General features: G+C 35.9%; 1 pseudogene; it reads left to right on the top strand.

Moving 5' to 3' along the window:
* Positions 1 to 311: 311 nt before the first annotated feature.
* On the top strand, positions 312 to 1,804 carry LOC114032314 (annotated as a pseudogene).
* Positions 1,805 to 12,470: the final 10,666 nt, after the last annotated feature.

Below are 12,470 nucleotides of genomic sequence, written 5' to 3'. Positions count from 1 at the left end.
AAACACCTATGAAGCTACTTATATGAATCAAAATTATATATATTATATATATAATTTTTATGTGTATATAGTAGAAAAGTTCATACAAGGCAATTTCCAATAGTCTGGTTTACATGCTTTATATACGTAGGAGGCTGACAGTCTTCAGTGTATGGTAGGAAAATAGGCAGAGACAAAAGAATGAAAAGAATTTATGTTATAACTTTACTGTTCTGTCTGAGGTTTCACACAAGAATGTTAATAATAAGAACTCCCATTTTTTCCCTCTTATCAACAGATTCTTGTCTCATCTTACTCTACACTCACAAAGAATGGAGAAAGGAAATTATTCAATAGTGACTGAGTTCATCCTCATAGGGCTGACAGACCAGCCTGAGCTTCAGTTGCCACTCTTCTTCCTATTCCTAGGGATTTATTTATTCACTGTGATTGGGAACCTGGGCATGATTATACTTATTGGACTGAGTTCTGATCTACGCAGCCACATGTATTATTTCCTCTGTAGTTTGTCCTTTATTGATCTTTCTCAATCAACTGTCATCACACCCAAAATGCTAGTGAACTTTGTGTCAGAGAAGAACACCATCTCTTACTCTGACTGCATGACTCAGTTCTATTTGTTTGCCTTTTTTTTTTGCCATTTCTGAATGTCAAATGTTGGCTATAATGGCATATGACTGCTCTGTTGCTGTATGCCATCCCCTTCATTATGATCTTATCATGTTGTGTGGGATGCGACCTAAAAAAAAACACTTAAAGGTATCTCAAGGTAGGAACAGAAAGTTTATTTCAATTCTTGAGAATCGGGTGTTTCCACACCAGCATGTTTCTGATGAAGGAAGACAAAATACAGAAGCAAAAAGCCAGTTTACAACTATAATGGAGAAAATTTCCCCTCCCACTAACTAACCAATATTTGGCTTACAATCTAAGTGCGAAAATCTATTCCCAGAATCAGAAAACAAAGAAACAATATACATATCCATCATCTTAGTTTGCTACAAAAATGTAACATTTAGAATGTACATTCAAGCTAGACACTGCTGTGGGAAGGTCACCGTGACTGAAATGTAACAACAGAATACGGGGGTACAGGGAGAGTTTCAGGCTTGGCAATCTTCAACTACTTATGTCAGATTGTGAGAAAAAGGGAACTATAGAAATCTATACTTATCCCTTTCTGTCTTCTAAACTTACTTCCAAATTCAGGATAGTCTTATGCCAAACCTTAATGACACTGAGAAGTCTTCATAGGGACATCCCACTCAATGTCCTATCAAGTGTGCTCATGGTTGGTGGATGGTGTGTACATGATGACCTTAGATGGGGCTACAGCTCACACAGGTTGTTTGCTTAGAATGTTCCTCTGCAAGGAAAATGCCATAAATCGTTACTTCTGTGATCTTCTTGCACTCTTGCAGCTGTCTTATTCTAGCACCTATGCTAATGAAGTGGTGGTTCTTGTTTCCAATACATTTAATATTTTTTTTCCAAGCTTGCCATTATTTACTCTTATGTTTTGATCATTGCCAGCATTTTAAAAATTCCATCCACTGGAGATGGAATCTCCAGATCAAAAGCCTTCAGTACCTGTAGCTCCCATATTGCCACAGTTGGTGTCTTCTTTGGCTCCCTTACATTTATGTACTTAAAGCCATCTCCAGTCAGCTCCATAGATCAAGGAAAAGTGTCCTCCACTTTTTACATTATCATTGTGCCCATGCTAAATCCACTTATCTACAGTCTGAGAAATAAGGATGTCAAAATTTCCTTGAAGAAAGTGATAGAAAGACCAACATTCTAGTGAAAGAAATATAATAATGGATTAATGACTTTAGTAGAACCTGTGGAGGGAGGGACAGGAAGGGGGGGGGGATGGAGAGGGAGAAAGGAAGAGAGAGAAAGGGAGAGGGAGAAGGAAACGGAGAGGGAGAGAGAAAAGGAGAGGGAGAGGGAGAGGGAGGAATTTGCACAAAGCAGACACTCTGCCCCACACTTGTAATTCGTTAGAAGACCAACTCAGCCTCAAACCAGTAGACTACATCTCTCTTCCCACATTTGTTCACCTGTTACCTCTCTGTTTTGCATTCCAGATGGACAGAGTACCTGTGAAATTCAAACATGCATTCACTAGCTAGCTCTTTATATTTAAAGAGCTGGCTTTGTTGTTTTAAATATCTGTATGTGAATGCAGTTTTCTTAGATGGGGCAGTGATTCCTGAAACTAGCAGTTAAATTCCCTAATTTTTCTCAAGATGAGTGTCACTGAGAATGCTAAGGCTAGAAGAAAATTTAACTATTTATAAATCCAACCCCCTTGTTTTTCAGCTGAAGAAAATATACCTGAAAGAGGTTAAATGGCTTGCTCAGTCACAGAACAAGTCAAGAGCAAAAACCAGATCTTGAACCCAAGTGTCTTGACTTTTGTTTTTTTTCCTCTCAAAAATATCATGTAGTCATCTCCAGCACTTCTTAAACTGTGGGTCACAACCCCATATGTGGTCACAAAAAAAAATTGGCAACAGTAAAAGGTTTCTGAAGGCATAAGGACCCAAAATTAATTCAAAATTAAACAGGTAATGAATCCCAGGTGTTTCTAGCAACACTTGCTGGTGTTGCATTGCTAATTTCACTGTAGCCTTGGTTCTGAAAACTCTTGCTATGATATCTTAAATAATAATGACCACAACTATGTCTGCGAAATGGAATATATTAAGACTGTTATGAGTTCTGAGCCATGCACTGCCTCAGAAGTGAGAGCTGTGGTACAGAGAACATGGCAAATGGAGGAATGTTTGGACCAGCATCAGAAGCTATTGGATGTGGCACTGGTGGGTGTTTTGTGCAAGGAGGAGATGGACTCGCAGTTAGCATGGGAAATTTGATGCTAGGAGTTGAGTGTTAAGGTTCAGCAGGCTCTGGGGCAGCTACCTGAGCCATCGTCTCAGTCCCTGTCTCAAGGGCCAGAATGAGAGGGTATTGGCTGGCTTTCAGATGACAAACTCTGAAATATAGTCCCCCATTCTCTCTTGCCTGAGGTTGGCAGAAGATGGTGCCAAAGTTTGATCCATTTTGCAACTGCTTTCCTAATTTCTCTATAAATAATTTAAATTTTTTAGTCGTCTAGATAAATCACGCCACACTACCTGCTCTTAAGTTATGTGTTGTCTAATTTTCCAATATGAAGAGTAATTGAACAAATTGCGATACATTTTTAGATAATATGAAAATATTAATATGGGGAAATTAAGGAAATATGATAAAGAAACATAAAGCTTATGTCTCATATTTATAGTTTTAGTTGAAATGAAACAGAATGCTACATCTTTGAAACTGGGTCATAAACCATAGAGTAAATTTTATTGTGTATGTGCTTAAGGAAAAGTACAGAGAATAATAAGGTTGTTCTAAAAGCTCTTGGTTCTGAGAATGTAGCAAGTTATTTTATCTATTCATTTTAGTGATTTGCAACAGTTTGCGTCTCATCTTAGAGTCTTTGAAACTCTGTTATGCCCTATCATGCATTATACTACAAATTCACCTTTAAATTGCTTCCTAATTTTTTATGAGAAACAAAACTTGTCATTATTTGAAACTTGGCCTGTAGATAGATTTTCATCCAGAGATTATAGTTTATTTTGTTTTTTAAAAAAATGAAAAAAATTAGTTTACTCCAGGTCCTTAAGCTCTCACTTAATTCATATTGCAACCCTGTTGTACTCCTCTTCTTAAAATTACCTGAGACATAAAATAATATATGTGTGTATAGATAAATAGATATAGATGCATACATACATAAATAATATAATACATAATATATACATAAATATATATAGATGCATATATATTTAAATTATACATATATTTGTATGTGGAGAGGGAGATATAACGGTGATACTAATATCATAGATTAAATTTATATTATAGATAATAGAGATAGATAGACAGAATAAACTTGATTCTAACAGATCTTACTCTAACCATAACAGAAATTTTTTCCCCTCAACATTTCTAGTGCTGTGCTTTGCATCAGTGACTCTCATAGTGTAGTATGGGGATCCCTGTTGGTCTCCAAGACCCTTTCATGGGATCCGTGAGGTCAAAGTTATTTTCAAAATAATACATAATTTCTAATATGGTTATCACAGATATAAGCCACCAAATAAAAAGTTTCTTGTGGCATTTGATGTTTAGTATACTGAAGGAGTCCTGAGAACAAAGATTTGAGAACCACTGCTCTACATATCTATTTCCCAGTATAAACACTGAAAGGGAACAGGCTGCCACACTATGGTAGACAGTCCTCACAAAATTTTAAATGGACCCTTTGCAGTGAAATGACTTCCCATGGCTGGAAATTATAATAATATACACTTAATAAATATTTTTTTACTCATTCAGTCATTCATATTTTCCTCAATACAGTAGCCAAAAGTCCTGGTTTCTGTGTTCAATTCCCCAAAATCCATGAATATTTATTGAGTACTTACTGAATGTAATCCATTTTATTAGCCATTGGGAATAAGAAGACAAGTGAAAAGTTACCACCCACACTCCATGGGGTCCATGAGGTCAAAATAATAATTTTATAAAAATGCTAAGATGTTTTTACTTCTAGTGTGGTAATTGTAGTTAGACATAGCTCACATAGATGAAAGTTTTTTGTAGTACCCAGTATTTGGCAGTATAAAGGAATCCTGAGACCAAAATTCTGAGAACTACTGCACTAGATATCTTTACCCTAGTACAGGCTTTCAAAAGGAACAGATTGCCATACTACAGTAGCTGGTCCTCACAAAATCTGAAGAATGCTCTTACAGGGAAATGACTTCCCATTGTTTAAAATTTCATGTTCTTCTTATTAAATTTGCAATACTGCACATAGTTTGAGGGTCAGTTCGTTGAGGGAAAGGATGATTTAATTTTTGGTTCTCTGACCATCCATTTTCCTACTACAGCACTCCGACCCACTCTTTATTTTTCACTCAGACCCAGACACATCCCTCCACTTACTGCTCTGGGATGCTGGGTTTTTGAGTGATGAGAGTTCACCATAGGCAGCCCTTCACAGACCCATCTCAATAGAATCTAACCCTTTTCTTGCCATGCAGCAATTCTGTCCCACCACACCTCTGCCCACTTTTCACCTCTAGCTTTGAGAATAATAATTAGAACCATCATTATTCCTAGAAAGAATTTTTTATTTTAATTTTAATTTTTTAATCAATTGCCCTGTAATCCCATTGACAATCTCTATGATTTCCTGAATCAAATGAGGCTTTCCTTGCCACTTCTCCCCTTGATAATGTATTCCCCTTTTAGAATATGAATTTCTTCATAGAGAAGACTGTCTTGCTTTATGTATTTGGGGCCCAAGCACTTAGCACTATTGCGGGGGTATAGCATTTATTTAAAAAATTATTGATCTCTTCTGGAGCTGGAAGGCCATGTGAGACAAAAACTTGCATGAATCCTCCCAAATTCCCTTTATACAACCTGGGAATAAAGCCTTGACACAAATGTTGTAGCAGAAAGTGGTTTTACAGACAAAAACAGCTTATAGGGTCATTAGAAAAGGTCTTTCTTACTGAGTGTCAGGGGAACGTGGTTAGGCACAGGTGGGCTAGCAGCAAGACCCTTAGCCCTGGGGTAAGCCAGCAACAATTCTGAAGTACCACCTTACCCCCATCAGATTAGCTAATATGACAGGGGATGTGAGAAACTGGGACACAGTGCACTGTTGGTGGAGTTGTGAACTGATCCAAGCATTCTGGAGAGCAACTTGGAACTATGCCCAACGAGTTAAAAAAAACTGTAGACCATATGATCTAGCCATACCACTACTGGGTCAGTATCCCAAAGAGATGTAATAAAAGAAAAAAAAAACCACATATTTGTCAGTATCCCAAATTCAGTATCCTAAAGAGATGTAATAAAAGAGAAAACACCTATTTGTACAAAAATATTTATAGCCGCTCTTTCTGTAGTGGCAAAGAATTGGAAAATAAGGGGATGTCCATCAACTGATGAATGCCTGAACAACTTGTGGAATATTATTGTAATGGAATACTATTGTGCTATAAGAAATGATGAGCAGGCAATTTAATGTAATCAAAATCATCCATTTTGCATTTCATAGTGTTTTCTATCTCTTCTTTGGTCACAATTTTTTCCCATCTCCATAGACCTGACAGGTAAACTATTCCTTGCTCTCCTAGTTTGCTTATAGTATCAGCCTTTATATTCCTTGATAACTTCTTGAAAGATGCTGTCCAGGTTCCCTTTTGATTATGGCTTTCAGGGGGTCCAATGATTCTGATATTGTCTCTCCTGGATCTATTTCCAGGTCAATTATTTTTCCCATGAGCTATTTTACATTTTCTTCCATTTTTCCCCATTCTTTTGAATTAGTTAGACTGATTCTTCATGTCTCATAGCGGCATTAGTTTCCTTTTGCCCAATTCTAATTTTAAAGATGGTATTTTCTTCAGTTAGCTTTTGTATTTTTTCTACTTGTCCAGTTGTCAATTTAAGGAGTTATCTTTTTTCAGTGGATTTTTGTATCTCCTTTTCCATTTGGCCAGTTCTACTTTTTAAGCAGTTTTCCAGATTGTTGGCTCTTTTTCCATAATTATCTTGCTTCACTCTCATTTCTTTTCCCAATTTTTCTTCTATATTTCATCTAATTTTTAAGCTCCTTTTTGAACTCTTCTGTGAGATCTTTCTGGAATTGAGACCCCTTCCCATCATTCTTTGGGGTTTTGCCTATAGGTGTTTTGTCATTGTTGTTCCCTTCTGAGTTTATGTCTTGATCTTCTCTGTTACCATAATAACTTTCTCGGATCAGATTCTTTTTTGTTGTTTTCTGCTCCTCCCTTTTTTTGGGGGGGGATTTTTTCTTTCTTTTAAATTTGAGCTCTCAGTGCAGCTAGGTGGTGCAGTGGTTAGAGAGCACTGACCCTGGAGTCAGGAGGACCTGAGTTCAAATTCGGCCTCAGACATATAACACTCACTAGCTGTGTGACTCTGGGCAAGTCACTTAATCCCAATTGCCTCACCCAAAAAATAAACAAATAAATATATAAATTTGAGCTCTGCTCCCAGGGTGGCAGGGGCACTGATCTGGCTTCTTGTGCTAGTATGCCAGTTGTATAGTACCTTATACTATTAGTTGTTGTTTCATGTGTTTTTCTCTGATTTGTCCCATTATTTGTTTATTGGTTTATTTATTGTGTTATCACTTAACATAATAAATTGCAAATTTCTTAAGTTTAAGAATCATCATCATCACTATTATCATCACTAGCATTTATATAACATTTAATATCTACAGAGTGCTTTGCATATTATCTCATTTGTTCTTCAAAACAAGCCAGTATAGTAGGTGCTGTTATTATTCTCATCTTACAGCTGAGGAAACTGAGACTGAGAGAGGTTAAATGACTTATACAGCTATACAGTTAGTGAGTATCTGAGGCTAGATTTAAATGTATATCATTCTGAAACTGTCTTGCACCCTATCCACTAAACCAGCTAGCTGCCTACATTCTTACGCTTTTTTTACCTTGTAGAGTACTAACCAAGATTATCTGCCCATTTGTATTTCTCTGTTGGCATACTTCATAATACTTTTGCACTCTCCTATATAATTATAATATCATAAATTCTTCAGCACTCTATTATAGCTATGATTTCATGTGTGTAGTTATTGCTGCCAAAGAGGTAACCCATTTATGCTTGACCATCCTGTGTGAATCTCCTCCACGCCCTCCCATTAATTTACCACAAAGCATCCATCTAATGTTTTCCTGGAAATCTCTCTGTGAATCTCTTGACATTGTATGGATGTCAGGTGACCATGTTTCTTTGATATCATTACATGACTGACTCACCTTTTACTGGTTATCCATTCCCTAATGATATTCTTTATACCAATGCTATCAAACTCAAACAGAAATGGATTACTGTAGGCCACATATTAACTTAGAAACCACAAATTAACATTACCCATGTTGTATTCTATTTTTATTTATCTGTTAAACTTTCTCAATTACATTTTGATCTGATTCTGGCTGGCACTCTAAGGATTTTGCAGATTAGTAGTCTAGAGAGTGACATTTCTGCTTTATACCATTTCCCCATAATTTTGAATTTCTTTGTGGGTGATTCATATATTTTTGTTTAGTTTCCCACCAAATTATATATTTCCTCCATTAGAATATAAGGTTCTTGAGAGTAGTTATTGTTTTATTCTTTATGTTTGTATCTGCAGTCTTTAGTAAGGTGCTTAGCATATAGTAGGCAATTAATAAATGCCTGTTGATTAAGTGATCAATTGTACTATGTCTCAACTTTTGTACACTCATTACATGCATTTTCATTTCTATTTGGATGATTTTCAACTTCATTCTTTGGACACTATAATATTCTTGTCCACAACCATACAACATTGCTAGGAAAATATGAGTGTCTAAAATATTGTTTTTTGTTTCAAGGAGAAGGGTGGAGTTGTTACTTCTACACTCAACTCGTTGCCCATTTACTTCAGTGTTTGCTCCAGGTACTGATACTCTATAGGTGGTCCCTCCAACTGTGTATCATAATCTGGACAATACACATTCTTCCTCCACCTGTTTTTTCTTGTGTGAGTAGCTACTAATGGCCAAAATCTTTTGAATGATCCAAGGCTTGATACAATCAGTACAATGTCATTCTCAAATAGGAGGATGTGGAAGCTTTCTGCCTTTTTATCTTGGATTTTGATCCGGATAACTTCTATGGCAGTGGTCATTTTCTATGACCTTTGGCAAGCAGATATTGCTGTCATGGGATGAACAAAGTTATCATTGTTGTTTAGTTGTTCATGTCTGACTCTTTGTGATCTTATTAGGAGTTTTCTTAGCAAAGATACTGGAATGGTTTGCCATTTCCCTCTCCAGCTCATTTTACAGATGAGGAAATGGAGGGAAACAGGATTAAGTGACTTGCCTAGGGTAACCCAGGTAATAAGTATCTGAAACCAGATTTCAACTCAAGTCTTTCTCACTCCAGTCCCAGTGCTCTATCCATTATGCCACCTAGAGCAAAGTTATATCTGTTGTTAAACATTCCAAAGGATCTTGTATGATTTGTTGGAGAGCCCCAAGGAACCATTTTACTATATCAAATAAAAAACCATTTTTTTACACACACACGGTGGAATCTTATTTTTCCTGTACATTTCCGTAAATTCTATAATTGTAAGGATGTGATCCACTGTAAAATATTGCTTATGGAAGCCTGTTTCCTACCTCCTAATGACATCATCAAGAATGTACATGATGTGCACTCTACTGGGAGTGTGTTGAGTTCTTTATGAGGTAAAGTAGTTACTCAACTTCACTTTCATTCAAAAGAAATTGAGCCATTTTGTCATGTCCCTGCAACATAAGCAGCCAATACGAAGGTGAGGAAAGTAAAAATTAACGTTGGGAGACACTTATAACCAAAATCCATGCTTTTAAACTTTTCCTATTCCTGTGCTGAGAGTGTTCTGGGAAACAACTCTCTTCTCTTCCTCCCTATGACCTCTTGAAGACTTAACACTTTTCCAAAAATGTTACCTCTTTCAGGAAGTCTTACTTAAAACTCTCCAATAAGAAATGATCTTTTTTCCTTTGGTTCTTGAATAGCCCTTTGTACTTGTCCTAATGTTTTTATACATTCTATTTTTGCACTGTAATTCTGGATATCTATCATCATATTGTCAATTTGAATATTTCATATTTCCCCTATAGGATTGTAAGCTCTATGAGAATAATAACTATGCATTAGCTGCATTTTTATCTCTTTTATCACCTAATTAAATAAATAATAAATGGTCAATGAATGCATGAAAAATCTTAATAACTGTAAGTAACTCAAATTTATAATAGTGTTTATGAGACTTTACAAAGTGCTTTTCTCACTCCAATCAATACATTCTATATGCATTTTTTTAAAAAAGAGAATGTACATGATGTAATTTGGAATCATCTTCTCAGGTTCTCTGAACTGCACATTCTCTTTGACTTGGTGATAACACTATTAACTATATAACCCCAAAGAGATCAGAGAAAGAAGAAAAGGTCCTATTTGTACAAAAATATTTCTAGCAGCTCTTTTCGTGGTAAGAAAAAACTAAACATTACAAGGGTACCCACCTGTTGAGGACTGGTTAAATAAAGTAATGCATGTGAATGTAATGGAATATTTTTGTCCCATAAAACAAGGTAAAATTAACAGTTTCAGAGTAAACTGGGAAGGCCTGTTTAAACTAATGCAGAGTGATGTAAGTAGAACCAGGAGAATAATTCACACAATGACATTATTTTAAAGAAAAACAATTTTAAAAGACTTTAGAATTCTTATCAGTGAAATGAAAAATCATGATTTTAGAAGACTGAAGATAAAACAAACCGCCCACCAGACAAGTGATGAATGCTCAAAATGCCGAATGAGATATGCAGGAATATATTTTAAGAAAAAAATGTGTAAGATAGATTGACAGAGTATTATCTTTAAATTTTTATATAGAAGGGAAAGCAGGCATTTAGATTGGTAGAAAGGAATGCCCTCTCAATCACCTATTTTGGCAACAATAAGGTCTAAGGTTTGTTTGTTTGTTTTTACCAGATCTCTGACATTTCCCCCCTCTTTAATATGTCAAGAATGGACTCCTCAAGGTCCCAAATATTGTGTCACCTCCACTGTGTCACACCTCTTTTCTATTTGTACTTGAGCTAGTCAAATTGCTTGTCTTCTTCTAGTTTTTCCCAGAGCCATTTTCATTTCCTATGGAAGCACATCTGGATCTCTGATGTTAGAGTCCAAATGGGATGGTTCCACTGCCTTAGATGGTAAAGGATTTGTTGTAAAAAAACCTTTTTCATGTTTCATCCTTAAATGCCCCTTTGTTTTGTCTTTTAACAAACTTTCTCTAATCTTATTTCCTCTTCAATGCTTCTTGTTGTTTAATGAGGTAATATTTCTTAAAATCTTACTAACCTTTTCCATAATAATTTACAAATGAATTTATGATTCTAAATCAAGCAAGGGTATGCTGGATAATGTTTAACAATTGATTTTCCAAATATGTGTGTATATGTGTATATATGTGTATATATATATATATATATATGGGTATATATGTATATATATGGGTATTTATGACTCATTTGAATTTTCAATCTGCATTAATATTAACATTTAGGATTAACGTTAATATTAATATTAACATTTACTCCATCACTTTCTTAAGTCTAGACAATTAAGCCCTTCCACCCAATAAATTAAGCCATGATTTGTAGCTTTCACCAATTTTCCAAGGTGTAAATGTTCAAACTGAAAATTTAGCAATTGACTCTTGGGAGCCAGTTTGAGCTGGCTCCAGCATACCCCTGAAATCAGTGTTCCTTGTGACTGCAATATCTTATCATATTCTTACTTTTTTAAAACAAAAATTTGTGTATCTGTGTTATTTCTCCTACTAAATTTTAAGCAATTTGAATATGAGGGCTGTGTATTATTCATCTTTCTTCCCCTAGTTTCTAATAAGTGACTTAAACATAGTAAAAGCTTAGTAGATTTTCATTAAAATGTTTGCGGTACATTGATTCTACATGTGGTGAATATTGAAGAAAAGACAAAAGCACATAGAAGATCAATTTTATTTCACACCAAAAACTCTTTGCAAGCAAATGTTTCAACACATCTTTACATCTCATTGCGAAGGTCAATTATACTCCTTCCCTTCAGGATTCTGTTTTCTATGGTTAGGTCATACACTTGCTCTTAGGATCCTTGTACCAGAAAGGGACTCAAAATGCTTAAAACAAAAGTTGTCTTGGGGCATTAATAATAAATTATTCTTAAAAATTAATAATTCCTAAATGGACTGTGTGAGCTATTCAAACAGTAGTCTGTGTTGTCAGTTTCTTCTAGGACCTCTGGTTGAAGAATTGATTCATTCCAGCTTACTCAGAGCTCTAAGCAGTGACTATCAGGATCTTTGCAGGCATGAATGTTTGGTTCCAGCTAAGGAAGCATTGAGAAGTGATCAGGCTGATGAACTTCTAAGAGGAGCATATTGAGACAAATGAGGGTAAAAGACTTGTTAGGAAACTATTCTGATTTTCATGGACTGATGGGAGAACCCTCACCTCAGGCCCTCATCCCAACGTGTGGAACAGATTTCAATCCCCTGGCTCCTCTCCACCCTCACCCCCACCCTCTTTCCCTAGGGAAAACTATTGAACACCTGAGGAAGGCATTATTATAACTCCAAGGTCAACTGGGAAAAGCATGTCTTCCCAGAAGAATTTTATCTAAAATAAGGAAAGATTTTGGTGGGGAGCCTGAGTCTCACTCAGGTCCCAGATGGAGATCTCCAACCCCAGGATAAAATACTCATGTGATATTGAACAGAAAGTCTGGTGATGCTGCTGTTTTAC

This window comes from Vombatus ursinus, unplaced genomic scaffold (assembly GCF_900497805.2).
Source record: "Vombatus ursinus unplaced genomic scaffold, bare-nosed wombat genome assembly UNPS02015414.1, whole genome shotgun sequence".
Lineage (NCBI taxonomy): Eukaryota > Metazoa > Chordata > Mammalia > Diprotodontia > Vombatidae > Vombatus > Vombatus ursinus.
Note: the sequence above shows the minus strand (reverse complement) of the source record. Positions and strands in the feature narration are given on the sequence as shown.